Genomic DNA, 16798 nt, shown 5'->3' with positions numbered 1-16798 from the left:
GTCCCCCCTTTGTGGGTACCGGGGCACGGGGTTGGGTTCTTGCCCTGCTGTTTTGTTCAGAGTGAGATGAACAAAGAGGTTGGTTTGAGCCAACAGTCTTGGTGAGCTCTCCGACTCATCAGCAACAGCGGAAGCCAGGAGGTGGGGCTGGTCTTGAGTCTTGGAGGAGTGGGCTGGAGGTAGGAGGTCAGGGTCTGTTGTCAACTGCTGGAATCAAGCTCTGGGGGTCTTTCCTGGGCCCTGGGCTCCCCCCTGTATGGATTGGGAGGAGAAGCTCAGGAGGTCTTCTGGGGGCACGTTACCTTTGTCTTCATCTGTTTCTGGTTTAGCTTTTCTTTCTCTTCTCCTCTTGCCTCTGCCCGTTTCCTCCCTTACGGAGATAACATTATTGTTTTTCTGAACATAAAAATTCATGCTCTTGGTGAAAAAAGTCAGGCAGTGTAAAAGTGTGAAGACAAACATAAAAATAATCCGTAATCTCCACTATCCAGAAATAGACCCCTTGACATTTTGGCGTGTAGCCGCTCAGAGTTTTCCATGTTTGCCAGAATGGAGTCGGATGATACCAACTGGATTCCATTGGAACTTCTCGTTTTAGAACAGACCATGGTCATGTCCCAGAAATAGCCATAGATCGGCCTTGTCATTTGACGTGCTGCATGGTCTTTCATGGTTGGATGGACCATCACTTTGTTAGATCTTACTGGTTGTACGTCTTTCCTAACACACAGATGTGTGCATCTCAGGAACTAGTTATGGCAACTTCTCATGGCCCCCTGTCACAGGTCTTTCCTGTTGTGCCCCTGGACTCAGGGCCCTCGGGTTCAAGGTGGATGAAGAAAAGGAGACGCTCAGTGTCCTCACAAACCAGGGAGGGAGAGAGAGCATTCCGGGCGCCAGGCTGGCAGGACGCCCGGATGTGGGTGAAGGGGACATTGGGAGACATTGCTTGTACGGACGGCACTGCTCCGGGTGATGGACAGAGCTTTCTTGGGTAACTTGACATTCTAGACGAGAACGAATCCCTGGCCCACGAGAGAATGAGATGTCAAACTTCCATTCATCCATCAACTACGCATCTATATCCATTCCATATGTCAGGCTCAGTGCCAGGCGCCGGAGATACAGAAACGAATAAATCATGGCCTGTACACCGTGTTATAAAAAGATTCATGGGAACGCAGAGAAGGGGAGGATTGTGACCTCTCTGGGGTGTTTGGGAGGAAGGCATTTGAACCAGGTCAGGGAGGAGGGGAGGGCTGGAAATTCCAGAATAGCATATACAGGCAATTCGCATGGCTCACGTGTAGGGGGGAGTGAGAAGGAGGAGGGTGGTGGATGGAGATGAGTTGATTAAGACTGACGAGGGCCTGAAGAGTGTGTGGAATATCAGATGTCACGCTAAGGACCTTACCCTGCAGGCCTTTGAAGGGGTTGGAGTGTGCAAAAGATCTGGTCTAACAAAGATCCCTCTGGCTAGTGTCATGGAAGAAACTGGGGGCCAGGGGACCAGGCATAAGGCTCTGCATGGCCTGCGGGAGACACAGAGAGGGACAGAGCCCAGGCACATGTCTTGGGGGCCGACGGAGCAGGAGCTAATGAGACCGAGGGGGCTGGGTTTGGTGTGGGGCAGATGTGGGGGTGGAGAGAAGGGGAGGGGAGAGGCAAGGATGGGGGCAGATCTCTGACTGTCCAGGGTGGGAGGCTCCATGAGCTCAGAAGGGTCAGGATGAGAGCAGGACACAGTCAAGGCAGGAGGGATTTTGCAGCCCTCTCTCGCGTGCTCCCTGGGGCAGGAGGGGTCAGCGACTGACCGCCCTTGGTCTGTGTTTTGCCTTTTGATTCTCACAGACCCAGAGGCTTACTGTCAAGAGGGTCTGGGAGATCACCCCACCCACCTCCTCGTTTTATGGATGAGGAAACTCAGGCCCAGAGAGGGGAGCTATGGACCCAAGGTCACACAGGAAGTCACTGGAAAAGCTGGGGCCGCATCTCAGGTGCTGTGATTCCCAGGACAGTCTGGCCCCACCACCAGGTCCATGATCAGGTGCACAGCAGCCGTGGGCCGTGCAGCCCTCCACTCGTGGCTGGAATCTGGGCTCCGCTCCTGGCCAGCGACCTTGGGCAGGCCCATCAAGTCCCCTGAGCTTGAATTTTCCTCAGCTTGACTGTGGGACTCACAATTCTTGTCCCACAGAGCAGTCACGAGGTCTGAGTGAGATGCCGGCGAAAGATGCCTCTACAGTACGGCCCCTCTGCCTCTTATCATTTCCGGCTTCCGACCTCCTACTCTCAACCAAGAGCTTATACATTTCCTGAATTGGCCAGGATTCAAAGTACTGTAAACTTCACACCTTTAGCAAATTTCTTAACTTCTCTGGGTCTCAGTGTTCTCATCTGTAAAATGGGCATAAGAATCCCTACCTTCTTTGGGGGGGTGGGGGAGGATTTAAAGGAGACAGCGCAGATAAGGCACCTCGCACGACAGCCGACCTGTGGCACCTGCTCCGTGTCACCTCCTTCATCTCTGGATAGTGACCACCTGGGCTCCCAGGAGCCATCGGAGAACCTGTGGCTGTCCTCGTGGGGCCACACCTGCCTCAGAAATACTGGCGAGCTTGAGCCTGGCATTTCACAGGGCCCTCCGGGGTGCCTGAAGCAGTTCTGGAAGGCTGATTTAGGAGGCGTGTTCTCTTCTTTGCTGTGTCTCTTTTTAACTTACTTTGCTTTGATTTTCCCATCTGCTACTAACCACGTATGAGTTACCTGCCTCTGTGATCTGTACATTAAATACAGCTAACTGTTCAGCGTGAGGATGAGGCTGTGCTCATTCATGGGTTTTTTTTTTTTTTTTTCGTTTTTTCTCTCTATTAATGAAGACAGGGCTTTTCACATGCACCGGGCTACGATGTAATCTATTGTTTTTTGTCTGTCTCCGTGGGCTTGGGGGAAACTAGAATGGTGAGTGACCTGGGACAATGTGGGCCAACCCTCTGGACTCCTGGGTTAGTGTGTTTGAATTTACTAGTCATGATCCATTACCTCGTGTATTCTAAAGAACAAATCTGCCTTCTCACACTGAGAATAAAAGCCAGAGCCCTTAGCTTGTTCCATTCTTACGGCTTTTTGCCCTTGCTGTTTCGTCTACTGGGAACGCTCTTTAGATAATCCTCTAAACTCACTTCTTTATTTTCTAATAAGTATTGTTTATGATATTACAATGTTACAAATGTCACTTAAAGGTCCTAATGTGTTTGTATTGATTAGAATTGTGCGCAGTTATAATTCTTCGATACATGTACTATGTAGTCACATTCAAATGCCTGATTCTAAAATGACTTACTGATGGTTCTTTCTTCATTTTTAAATGTTTGTTTGTTTTTGAGAGAGAAGGAGAGCGAGCAGGGGAGGGGCGGAGAGAGAAGGAGACACAGAATCCGAAGCAGGCTCCGGGCTCTGAGCTGTCAGCCCAGAGCCGGACATGGGGCTCGAACTCACGAATCGCGAGATCATGACCTGAGCCGAAGTTGGACGCTTAACCAACTGAGCCACCCAGGCACCCTGACTTACTGGTAATTCTCATGTTGAACACAAAATGGTTTTCTGTCAATAACAGTAAAAAAACAAAATTGTTGAGTTTATCTTGGGAAATGTGAACAAGCCATTATATCTTAATTTGGAAAGGGAGCGATCAGCTTAAAGATGATGTCTCGTTCCTGCGGTTTGCTCTGTCTGCGTGACTCGGGACTTCTTCTCAAACCACGCCTGCATAGGATGCACCTTGGAGTCACGCTGCACCGTGCAGTTGTCCTTGCGCTGGGCCCCTGTCCATCCCCTGGACCCACCCTACCAATCTTGGCTTCTTATCCTCAACCTGAGTTTACTTGCAGAAAAACACCTCTAGCACCTTTCCAAAAATCTGATACTCCACTGATGTCAGGGTGTCTCCTTCAGCCATGTTCAACTCCTCCTCGTCTTCCTCACAGGCTGCCGGGTCACTTGGGCGACTGCCACGCCAGTGGTGCCCCCAGCCAGGGAAACAGTCGTGCTCGGGGCTTGGAGTGGCCAAATACTATTTGTCAATGGGAATACTTCCTTGTCTATCAGGGACGTCTTCCCAAGCCACCTTATCGAATACACTTCTCCCACTGTATCCCTTCACTCTGGTTTATTTTCCCTCATAGAAGTAACCACTTATGAACCTGTCGTTGCACTGTGGGTTTATTGTCTCTCTTCTAGACGCACAGGGACTCAGTCTGGTTTTGCTCACCGTGGAGCCATCCCCCACACCCCGGCCAATGCCCGGCCAAGAGAGATGCTCAGGGATTACTTGTTGAATGGAGGCCAGCAAAGGCACGCCAGGGGCCCTGGCAATTTCTCATAACAGCTTTTCCCACCCAAACCCTGGGCCCCAGAAAGATGGGCCAGTGGCTAACGACACCCACTTTGCCACCTGCTGTGAACAGACCAGGGGCAGCTCTTAAGTCTGACAGCAGGAGTGAGGAAAAGGGGTAGACTGTGTGGCTCCCACCCACCTGCCAGTCAGGCACCCTGCCTTCAGGGCGGGGGTCCTTGGGGTCGCCACTCGACCCTCTTCACCCTCACCTGTGCACGGTCATATCGCACCCTGCGCTGAGGGCGCCTCTGTGCCGGGCTGTCTCCTGAGCGCCTTGCCTGAATCAGCTCATTTAGTGACCTCACGGCAACCCTGTGCGCCGGGCCCAGATTGCCTGCTTACTCGCAGAAGAGGAAACTGAGGCTCGAGCATGTGAAATAACACTCCGGGGCCACACGTCCAGAGAACGGAAACACTGGGATTGGAACCCAGAACTCTGACTCTAACATCCCCGGTGCTCCAGTGACCCTGCTGTACTAGGACCAGGCAGGGAAGACACCTGCCTGGTCACCCAGCTCCTTTTGGAGCAGCTGGGCTGCGGCGCGGGCCTCCTGACTCTAGGATGGGGCTCCCCTCACAATCCCAGGTAGTATGGCTGTGTGGGAAGGAGGTGGGTGTGGGAGTCAGCCCGACCTGGATTTGAATCCTGCCTCTCGCTGACCATTGGTTGACTCCCGAGCCCTGACTCTGGGCCCTACTGGGCCCAGACGCCTGGGAACTGGCAAACCTGTCCCGACTGCACTGGGCACCGAGGACGAGGCACTTTAGGTGCACTTTGCATGCCGCCCCATAATATGCCCGCGTTGTTTCTTCTAACACAAGGAGTGTTTTCAGTTACTTACCGCTGGGTAATTTTAATGCCGGCGAGATGGGCCGTGTCCGTCACTCTGTAAACTCCCTGGCCCGTGGACAGGAGCCCCGAGGGTGTGTGCACCCCAGTTTAAGAAGCACTCGTGTAAAGAAAAGTGCTCTGAAAGAGCAAAAAAAATGCTACATAAAGGTCAGAGAGTTTTAATGTGGCTGTTGGCAGTAATGGGAAGAGGAATGGCAAGCAAGATGGATGAAGGAAGAAGAAAGAGAGGGCGGGGGCCAGTGGAAGAGAAGGAATGGGGCAGCGATGCGGGGGTGGGAGGCAGGCTGTGAATGCAAATCCCAGACAGGCCAGGCTCCCATCACACAGGTTCCTGGACCTTGTCCACCCTTTCCTGGGCACATCTCCTTGCCCTTCATTGGTTTCGAGGACCCCGGGTGGGAGAGCGCAAGACCTCTGTGGTCTGTAGTTCCCAGGGGATTTCTGTGGGCTGCTGGGGACCCTGTCCCTGGGGGCCAGTCAGCAGGTGCAGGAGCTGGACGCCATCCTGCCATGCTGGGACTGTCCATTCTCTCCTGCCGGGTGACCAAGCCCTCCCCGCCCTCCCCTTCCTCCCTCCCCCTCCCCCTCCCCCCGCAACCCTGGAGAGGCTGCTGGCTGATCACTGTCACAGTAAGCCGTCTACTCATCGACTCCTTTGGCGTAGGGTGGCTTTCCTGCAACTGCCATCCTCCCCAGAACGTTCTCTTCCACACTGGGCATCAGCTCTCCATACTTCTTTCATGGCCGTGGGGTCTGGTGCATGAAATCCCTCTAGCAAGCACCCCAAATCCTCTCTGCTGGCGCTTTATGTAAATTCTCCCAGGAGAGCAGTGAGGGGGGCAACGTCCCAGAATTCCCCAGGTGGGCGTGCAGATCAGGCACCACCGTGACCCTGGCTACAGGTGCAAACCTCCTTGGCCTCCTGTCTGCTCCTTTTGGTATCTTTTTAAAATTGCAAAGCTCCCATGCAGAAATACGCACACCTCGCAATATTACAAAATGTCTGAAAGCAAATACTTCCAAAGAATTGTGGGAACACAAGCAAACACCTTCCTCTCTTCCTCTGTTATTTCTGGGCGAAAGCAGATAATGAGTTACCCTTTTCACAATCAGTGTTCAGTGGATTTTTGGCTACATTATTCGGAGCAAATACAAACAGGGTAAGTTAAAGGCATGGATTATTGCAAAATAAAATTGGGATACACGAAGCTTAAAACTCTTAATTTTAAACTACTCCTCACAATAGGCCAGAACTTGATCCTCTGTAATTCTTTGCAAACAGCGTTTGCATTTTATTATCGAATGTGTTTTATAGTGGCGTAGGATGAGATTTGGCTCATGTTTTTGCATAAATATAATAAAAGGAGGCTTCCCAGTGAACACAGATTTGGGAAATAGTGTTTACTTATTTCTCTCAATTCAAAAGAGTGTGAACTGGAAATTTTTTGTTTCAGTAATTTTTTTTTTTTTTTTAACACAAAGGCTGTGTATTGTTTCTTTCCACAAAGAACACAAGCCAATCTGGGGACAATTATGGTTTTGTATTTTTCTCTGAGGCGCACAGGCCTGTATTGCGAACTTGCCAATCAGCAAACAAGGCTCCACGCTGCCCAGACGGGCTGTGGACTTGGCCTGGTGGTGGCAGAAGCCGGGGCTCCAGGCTCGGGACAGGACAGGCAGGGCCACAGAGAACAGCTGGAGGGTTGAGGGGAGGCTGGGTTGGGGGGAGCACTGAGGCATGAGGCGGGCAGTGCTAACACTTCTTTGTGTTTATCTAGTCCTTCCAGACACCTGCTGAGGGTTACTGGGAGGGGACATGCTTATTTCGGGTAGGCCCTGGAATTGCAAAGGGGCCACTTTGGGTCTAGAGCACGTAGGAGACTACAACGAAATAGCCGTCTGGAATCAGGTCTGAGAGTCAGACCGGGTCTGACTGAGGTCTGAATCCGTTCTCTTTCATGCACCAGCTCTTTGACGGTGGGCATGTGACTTCATCTCTTTGAGCCCAGGTTCTTCATCTGCAGAACGGGATACTAATAAGGCTTATTCCAAAAGATTTTTGGTAAAGGTTTACTGGAGAAATAATGTATACAGTTGTTGAATCCTATTAGCGTTCGATCTAGACTTGTTGAATTATCGTACATGTGAAACTAATGTAACACTCTATGTTCACTATACTGGAATTAAAATTCAAAACTTAATAATAAAAAAGAGATTGGAGAAAAATAGGTAAAACACCTCGCTTGATGTCGGGTCTATATTGCCAGCTCTCGTGGCTCGTTCACGCTGAGCTGTAGTGCCCACACTCAGAGGACTTGACAGTTCTGAACTTGGGCCTCAGTTTGCCTAGAATTAGTTATTAATGTCTGTCTTGATTATGGTTAAGAGCTCCCAGAGGGTTGGGGTTCACTTTAGCCCACTCAGGCACCTCCAAGACTCAGTAATTGTAATTTGAAGTACATTCATTTTTAAAAAAAATTTTGTTTAACATTTATTCATTATTGAGATATAGAGAGAGACTGAGCATGAGCAGGGGAGGGGCATAGAGGGGGAGACACAGAATCTGAAGCAGGCCCCAGGCTGTGAGCTGTCAGCACAGAGCCCGATGCAGGGCTCGAACTCGTGAACTGCGAGATCATGACCTGAGCCGAAGTCGGACGCTTAACTGACTGAGCCAGCCAGGCCCCCCTGAAGTACACGCATTTAATTTCCCTTTTAAACCAGTCGTGCATGCCCTACTTTGTTCCTTCCCTTTGTCGAGATTTTTTCTGCCTGGGAGGGGGCGTCCCAGTATTTGAAAATGTCCGCGCTGCTTCTGGCAGGATTTTCCTTTTAGAATACTCTTCCTGCAATATGTACTCATCACCACCAGGTGGCAGTAGAGCCCCTGGCAGTAGGAGCCAGGACGCGGCACACAGGATTTCCATCCTTGGGAGATATTCAAAAATGGAATTTCTATTTATTAAACCAGTTCAATGAGATTAACCTCCTCACCACCCCCAACGTGAAGCATGGCAAGCGCCACAGCAGCTAATGAGACAAAATACAAAGTGTTTGGTACACTCAATTATCTTTTCTTAACTAATCCCTATAAAGCATATAATCCGCTGCTCGCATCCTTTCAGAGAAGCCTTTCTCTTCTCCTGACACCCAGGTTTGCTCCACTTCGTCTCACCACCTGCTGCCGCTTCCTTCTGCTCTGGCTTATATTCACCTCTTCGGCCAACACTTGCTGTTCCTCCACGCTGTGCCAGCCCCCCGTGCGGGGTGTGTTCTGACCTTAGAGAACTAGAGTCTAGCAGGGGCAGGCTGACGGGAACAGAGCAGGAGGTCACAAACCCAAATGCCCACAGTGTCTGGGCAGGAGCAGAAATGTGGGAAGCAGGTCTGGGGTAAGAAGGACAGGGCGCTGAGGGGCGTTGGCCATCTGGAGCCTTGGGACCCGTCTAAAGGGTGACAGCTGTCACTCAGCTCCACTGAGTTGCCAGGTGGGAAGGTGGCTTGGCATTTGCCAGATCTTCCTCTTCTTCAAGAGAATTAATATATTCATTTTTCAATCTAATTTTTTAAGTTTATTTTTTATTTATTTTGAGAGAGAGCAAGTGGGGGAGGGGCAGAGAGAGAGAGAGAGGGAGAGAGAGAGAGAGAGAGAGAGAGACTCCCAAGCAGGCCCCGTGCTGCCAGCACAGAGCAGGATGTGAGACTCGAACCCAGGAACGGGGAGATAGTGACCTGAGCTGAAATCAAGAGTCGGGATGCTTAACTGACCGAACCAGCCAGGTGCCCCTATTGATTTTTTCTTTTTATATAAAATCACTTACTTTCAATCTATTCCTGGGCCAGATTTGACTCTTGGGCTGTGGGTTTGAGACAGTGACAGAAAGGCCAGTGGCTCAGCATGATGGAGCAGCGAAGAGCTGTGTCCAGGGGACAGCGGGAGCCCCGAGAGGGGAGCCCCAACTCTGCCCGGAGCACACACGCATTCATCCATCCATTCATTCATTCAGCAAGTATTTATTGCCTCCCTGTTGTGTGCAGAGGTCTGTGCTGAGTGCTGGGGCTTTCTGGATGCAGTGCTCCCTTCGAAGAGCACACAGCCTCGGAGGGGAGACACGTACCCAAGGTGGCATTCCGCCAGTTAGGCTTTGGTTGAAAACTCTGTTGTGTTACTTGAGGGACAGGAGGACGGTGTGATGAGAATCTGGGGATGGCTCTGAGAAGGCTTCCCTGAGGGGGTGACATTTGGTTTGCGGCCTGGAGGATAAATCGGAGTTTATCTTATCTGTTTACCAGGCCAGTCACTTCCTCCTTCAGAGGTGAGCTAAGTGCCCCCTGGGGAGGGTTTACCGGAGACAGGGTCGTGATCTGGAGAAGGGGCCATTTCTCAGGAAGCAGCCCCAGATGATCAGTGCTGGATTATTTAACTCCCGTGGAATGTACTGGATGGAGCAGAAACCCACTAGCGGTAAGACGAGAGCGAGAGAGAGAGAGAGAGAGAGAGAGAGAGAGAATTTGTTCCGCCCCAGCCTGGGCCACATGCTGTGGGAGAAATGGTCACCCAGGCTGGTGGAGGAGAGGCCCTGGAGGGGACTGGAGGGAGCAAATAACTTCTTCAAAGACAAGAGAGAGGGTCTCAGACCTGCTTTTTGGGAAGGAGGACGGGACAGAGAACGGAGTCCCAGGCCGCTGGCTCCCGGGGCAGGGAGATGCCAGGCTCCAGCTTTGGTGTCTCAGAATGGTGACTGGTGCTCACAGTGGAATTGCGTGCGGAGGACACAGAGGGTGACGGTGCTCGGGACCCACAGGTCTGCCCAGAGGGCTCAGAAGTGGGGTTCATGGTTGCCCTGGTTTGATGTGGGGGGAAAGAACCCGCCAGATCTGACCTCATATCCTGTTTCCCCCTGGATGTGCTATCTTGGGCAAATTGCTTTGGCTCTTGGGCTTCAGCACCCTCCTTGTCAGATGGACATTTTATATTCTGGGTTCTAGAGCGGGGTGGTTCCGCGGGGGCGTCGGCGTAAGAGCCTAGCACTGAGCCTGGCCTGTGACTAGCGTCCCGTACGTCTGAGTTTGTTCTTCTCTCTGAAAGTTCCTGCCTTTCGGTCTCCTCACATTCACCAGCCCACAGTTTGTCCCCCCTCCCCAGCCCCAAGCCCTCAAGGTCCCAAGGGACATCCTCAAGGTCAAAGCCCCCATCATGCCTGCACCACCTCTCCATCCTCAGCCTAACCTGGGTTCGTCCTGACCGCTCCGTTTGCGCACATCTCTTTAAACAGTAAACATCCAGCAGAGGACACAACCCTACGTTCTCCAGCACGTCCTCTTTGGAATGAGAAGGACAAGTCCGCACCGGTCCCCAGCCCGGGATCTCTGGGGGAGTGGCCCGCATCCTGGCTCTGATATTCCCAGCTGTGTGACCTTGGGCGGGAAACACTTTAGTGCTGCTACCCGTTGTGGACCGGCTTATGGCCAGGAGGTTTTCCTTGGCACTTTTCTACTGCTTTCTATCAGAGTGGGGGACTTGAGCCGTCTCCACCCGTCTGATTGTCTCATGAATTCAGCACAGTCTCCGCCACTCAGCGAACAGGCACATGTGAGGCTCCAGGGCAAGAGGCGGGAGCAGGGGGATGTCTGTGCTGGAAACCTCCCTCGAGGAGGCTCCTTGGAGGCAGATCACCGTGCGGTGTCCGGTCCGCTGCTTGGTGGTGGTGGGACTGGCGGCCCTTGGCTGCCCGCCCTGACCCTCACCTTCCTCAGTGAGGTCTCCCTGTTGTTGTCGGTGACACATGGGACGTTCACATCAGGGGTTCAACGAGCCATTGTTCTCACTATTAACTGCTATTGATAATTGCGAGCATGTGCGTGAAGCCCATGCCCATCCCCGATGCAGAGTAGCTATTTGTGATAATCACGCTCCGGCTCACTGTAAATACTGCACATCGCATGCTTGGGGGGGGGGGGCGGGTTCCGAGTCGGTCCTCAGGAAAGGTGGTTTGGAACGTGCGGGTGGATTCTAAGTGTAAGCAGGTGTCCCAGGGCCTGCTGCCTACTAGGGGCTGGGGCAAAGAGGTATCGGTACTAAGGGTGGTGAAATGGCGGGTACAGGGGTGGGCATGGGGCGAGGCTGACACTCTTCTCCACCGTGCGTGCTCCCTCCGGTCCGGCTCCTCCTCCTCCCGGGTCCAGGCTGCGTGGGCGGCTTCGGCATCATTAGCGACCTGCCTGGGCTGCTCCCCCAACCCCATGGCCATCCTCCGACAGACGTGGCTCTTGCCACAGATCTGGGCTCTCAGTCCCCATCCCGAGCACCCCTCTGAGGCTCTGACTCTACATGCAAGATCTAGGCTGGGGGAGGGCAACTCTGGCCTCGGAAGCCCCCTCTACTCCCGTCCCCAAGCCCCGGGCTCAGTGCGAATCCTCAACCTCCCAGGCAGCTCCCAGGTGTTGGGACAACACCTCAACGATGAGGACCCAGGGGCCTGTGCTCGACACCCCCATCCATCCTCCCAGGAGGCCTGGGAGAGCTGGTTATGCCGTTAAACCCCACTCTGTCCCTCCGGGTATACACGTGAATGCTCACACGCACGGGCCACACACGCATACGCTCTCCATCATGGGCACGAGAATTCAGGCAGGTACACGCAGAGGTCTTTACCCAGACATACCCACCCATGCCCAGGCCCTTGTGTGGGCTTCTGTGCAGGCACATGCACACAGCCGGCCTTCACACCCAGGCTCGCCCCTCAGCACGCACACACACACACACACACACACACACACACCCATGTCCTTACCAGGCACACCCCTGCAAGGAGCTACTGTTGCACGCCCCTGCCCACTTGTGGAAGCTCTGGGTATCCCCACACGTGCCTCTGAACACACACCTCCAGACACTTTTCTTTCGTCACACATTGTAGATAGTATGCCGTCTCCCACTCTCGCTCGTGGACGCACATTTGCACTCACACATGCCCAGACACACACACACACACACACACACACACACACACACAAAGGACAGGAGTCCTCCCAAGGACACCCCCACGCCCTTCCCAAGCAGAGACACACAGAGGCTTGTGAAACAAAGTGAACCCCCCCCCTGCCCCAGACCCACACGCTACACCCCCTCCCCCTAAATTTGGCTCTGGACCCCGTGAGCCGCTGTAAGTGTGCGGACGGCCTGCCCACGCACTGCCCCTCTCATTCAGGGGCCCTCGAAGAGCACGCTTATAAAAACATTCTTCCCCGTGATGGAGTGCTTCCTTTGGGCCTCTTCGGCTTGTAACAGATTAAAGGCGAACAGGCATTTGTCACGGGGAAGTGTACCCAGTTGTGCTGGAAAATGGACTTTTCGATGAGCGTGAGAGCTTGAACCTGTCACAGAGGGGAGAGCTGCGTTATTGCAGCCTGCCGGCTGCGGTGGCCGTGGCAGGCGTTATCGGCTGTGGCAGGCATCACCTCCCACTGAAAGGATCCCATTACGGTAAGTAATGGCTTAATCATAGCCAGTTTGTAATGGAGATGACCTCTCCTGTGTCCCACTGGCCTCCCGGATGGATTGCTCCTCTCCACACCGTGACTAACAGCACTCGGTTCTGCTCTCCTGTGGAAAGGCCACGGGGCCCGGCTGGGATGTGGAAGCAGGTGGCGACTAGAAGTGGCTGCAGTCCAGGAGAGCGAGGGCAAGGGCAGGGAGAGGAGGACAGGCACCGGAAACCTCTGCCCTGACTGTCTGGTGCTGGTGGGGAAACTGAGGCCTGCGGAGGTCGCCGTACACGGCCCCTGTCTTGACTTCATTTTACTCTGTGCCTTGTCACAGAGCCTCACATTTACAGCAGGGCACTCATGGCAGTAAGAGTCTCCATTTGATGGGTGCCAGGATCCATCTGGCACTTTCTATGCTTTATCTCGCTCCAGCCCTGGGAGGCAGGGTGTTATCATTGTCTCCACTTTATAGACGAGGAAGTTGAGGCTCAGAAAGAAGACATGACTAGCCTGAGGTCTTGGAGCAAGTGAATGGCAGGACTGGGACTTGACCTCACGCTGTTGCGCCTCCAAAGCCCGGGTCCTGGGCTGTTATGTCCGGAGATACTCCCATCAGCCTCTGGGGCTCCTCGAGTTTTTCTGCCTAGTAACCGTGTGTGCCAAATGTTTCACCTGCGACCCTCAGGCAGCCACGGTGGGGGTCTGAAGGTCACTGAGCCGCGGCCCAAAGTCAGGAGTCTTCTGCAAGCCCAGACTGTGTGTCCCTGGGGCTGCCTCGGGGGACCCGGGGGCTCGGGACCCTGGGACACCATCCCCTTCGCTCCATGCCGCTCCTGCTCAAGCCACTGGGGCCGTTACCCGGCAGGGCCCCGATTGGACCATCTGGAGACTCAAGTGGGAGGGATAAAAGGACTCTTCTCTCCCTGCCTTTGTTCATTTCTTCATTTAGTGCCTGGGGGAGAGACCGGAACCGAGGAAGGTCTGGGGTTGAGTCCTGGGTCCACCACCTGCCAACGGTGCGACCCTGGAGCAAGGTGGACGCTTGGAAGCGTTTACTGTCGCTGATGTTTGGCTGTGAGGCTCTGGGACAAGGCAGGGAGTAAAACGAAGTCAAGACAGGGCCCGCGTGTGGTGAACTCTGCGGGCCTCAGTTTCCCCTACGTGCACCAGACGGTCGGACAAAGCCTCCTCACCTCCCCGAGCCTCGGTTTCCTCACCTGGGCGATACCGAAGCCTACCTCACGGAGCTTGGGTGGTATCACATGTGTGGAGAATCCCAAGGTGAGCCTGCTGTCCGGTTGGGACTGGCCAAGATGAAAAATACCCTCGGCGAAGCTGCCTCCTAAGAGGCCAGATGGTGGCTGAGTCGGGTCCCAAGAGTGCGGTCCGTGTGGGGTCGTGGTTATAATGCACAGCAGGACAGTGACAAAGGATGGTAGTTAATGTTCATTGAGGTCTTACTGTGTGGCCGGCACTCGTGCCTCCCGTGGATTTCTCGCGTGCTGCTCCCCAAACTCTGGGCCGTAAGTAATACATTTTTGTTCCCATTGTACAGATGAGGCAGGTGGGGTTAGGGGCTTGGTCAGTGTCAGAGAGTCAGAAAATGAAGTTCCTGGATACGAACTCAGGCCGTGTGGCTGGGGGTCTGTGCCTTAACCCACCATACTTTGTTTGGGACATTTGGGAAGCCCCAAGCCTGTTCTCTTTGGCTTTGGACCACAACGTGAGCACCTCCCCATTGCCTTTGGGCACCAGTGTGCAAAACATTCCAGTTCAGGGCAGGGGAGGGACAAGGGCTCAACTCGAGAGATGTCCAGGAAGGCTCTGGGGTTACAGACAGGAGGGGACCTAAGTGGGGGGTCCTGACTCTTGAGTAGTTAGCCAAGGAGACTGCAGAGAAAGAGAGAGAGAGAGAGAGAGAGAGCGAGCTGGGTGGGGCGAGTCAAGAATCGGGGCCTTCAGGGGATGCTCTTTTCTGCTACAATGCTTATCTGCAGGGCCGCCAGGGACAAGCCTGTTGCCCTGTGGCAGGAAGGACCCAGCCATGGGGTCTCATTTACTGAGCAGCATCTGTCCAAGGCACGCCTAGCAAGCGCCTACTGTGTACCAGGCACTGGTCCAAGCAGCCCCTGGGTCTCATCTGCTTTGTAATATTTATTAACAAATATTTCTTAAGTGCCCACCGTATACTGGCCAGGTACTGGGATTCAGTGGTGAGCAAGGCAGGCACGATTGTTCCTTCCTGGAGGTGAGCCAAGGAGATACAAAGAGGTCCCAGCTCAGCACCCTCCAGGTGTTCCTTGAGGACATACTCTGCCGGGGACGGGTGCACCCCCTCCCCTTGTCCTCGTGACAACTCCACGAAGAGGTCGCAGAATGGTGCTCGTTCTCTCAGGTGAGGGAGCCGAGTCTCAGAGAGTTTCGGCGACTTGCCCGAGGTTGCACAGCTGACAGGTGATGGAGCTGAGCCTTGAGCCCAGATCTGCGGAAAGCTTGTGCTTGCAACAACTACCAGCGTGGTTCTGTTCTCCTGTCTACCGGCAGTGTCCCTCCCTGGGCGCCTGGGGCCGCGCTGGGAGGTGGACGGGTGGCGAGGGTGGTCCTGCCCTCTCCCTCTGGAAGGCACTTTCTTCCCCCCCCAACACTTCTCCCCCCGCCCCCAAAGTCTGGGCCTTGCCTTCTCTGCAGTTGGGGAGAACTTATTCTCATGCTAATTGCAAAACTAATTGTTCTTATTGCAAAATCCATTATATAGTATATTTATATTGCAGATAATGAGCTGTTTGGATTAAATAGCTCACTAAAAGTCAATAAAAAGAAATTTGCTTTACTGTTCCTCCCCTCATTTTTCACCGGCACCGTTAACACAGCCGTCCTTCTCCCTGAAGGCTGGAATTCATTAAAACGCCTGGAGCAGCAAGGGGGTGTCACTGTGCGCTTCCTCCCCCTTCCTTTGAAAAGGCTTTGGGAGGAGAGGGTTGGGAGACAAGAAGCAGGTTCTTTCCTGGTTTTAGTGACGCAGGGATGACTAACCAGGAAAGGTGCATCTTAATTTCTAGCAGAACCGAAGAGTGTGGTTGCTCCAGAGCAAAACCCAGGGCTTGATGGGGTGGGGTGGGGGTGTGGGTAAGAGGGTAAAGACAGAGGCCACCGCTGTCCGTCAGGGAGGTGGGGCAATAGCCAAAGGCCTCATGCTGGGCCCTGCAGGATGAAGCAGCCTCTGAGGCCCGGCTTGGGGACAGGAACGAGGATAGGAACGAGGGGGCAAGAAGACAGCCCGGGTCACACTCTGGGAGAGTGAAGTCAAGGGTCAAGATTTCCAGGTTCTGGCCCCTTCTAGCATCACAACATCTCTGGTGGCTTCCAGAATTTTCCTGGTGTATTTCTCTGGCCTGGGTTCTAAACCGGAAGGTGGTTGGTTTAAGCTGAGTGCCACCAGGAGGAGGGCTGGTCTGTGAAGTTCTGGGGTTACCAGCTCAGGCCCTTCTGCAATTCCTGTGTTTCGTTTGCATAAAGTGTGGGTTTCCCAGGAAAGGCTGGAGTCATGACCCAAACCCACATCCGTGCACCCAGCAGTCGATGACATCGCCCTGAGCAATCCAGTGGGGGCTGACAGGAAGGGCCTGTTGCTTATTTCTTTCCCTAGGAGCCAAACTCACGTTTCGTCTGCTAAAATGCCAGGATCTGAGCCTTGCGATGGCCTGGCTGAGGGCGGCTAGCTCCCTCAAAGTCAAATCATTCGTTCATTCATTCACTCAGTAAACAGGCATCGTGTGCCCATGTTGATGAAGACATTGGTGTTAGGCCTTGGTGATGACTTTGAATAAGATCGCACAGTCTTTTTTTTTCCTAATGTTTAATTTTGAGAGACAGGCAGAGAGAGCGAGCAAGCACGAGTGGAGAAGGGGGAGAGAGAGAGAGAGAAAGAGGGAGACACAGAATTCGAAGCAGGCTCCAGGCTCTGAGCTGTCAGCACAGAGCCCGCTGCGGGGCTCGAACCCAGGAACCGCGAGATCATGACCCGAGCCGAAGTCGGACGCTCAATGGACGGAGCCACCCGGACG

Source organism: Prionailurus bengalensis, chromosome C1 (genome assembly GCF_016509475.1).
Source record: "Prionailurus bengalensis isolate Pbe53 chromosome C1, Fcat_Pben_1.1_paternal_pri, whole genome shotgun sequence".
In the NCBI taxonomy this organism is placed as follows: Eukaryota; Metazoa; Chordata; class Mammalia; order Carnivora; family Felidae; genus Prionailurus; species Prionailurus bengalensis.
This window is presented reverse-complemented; position numbering follows the sequence as displayed.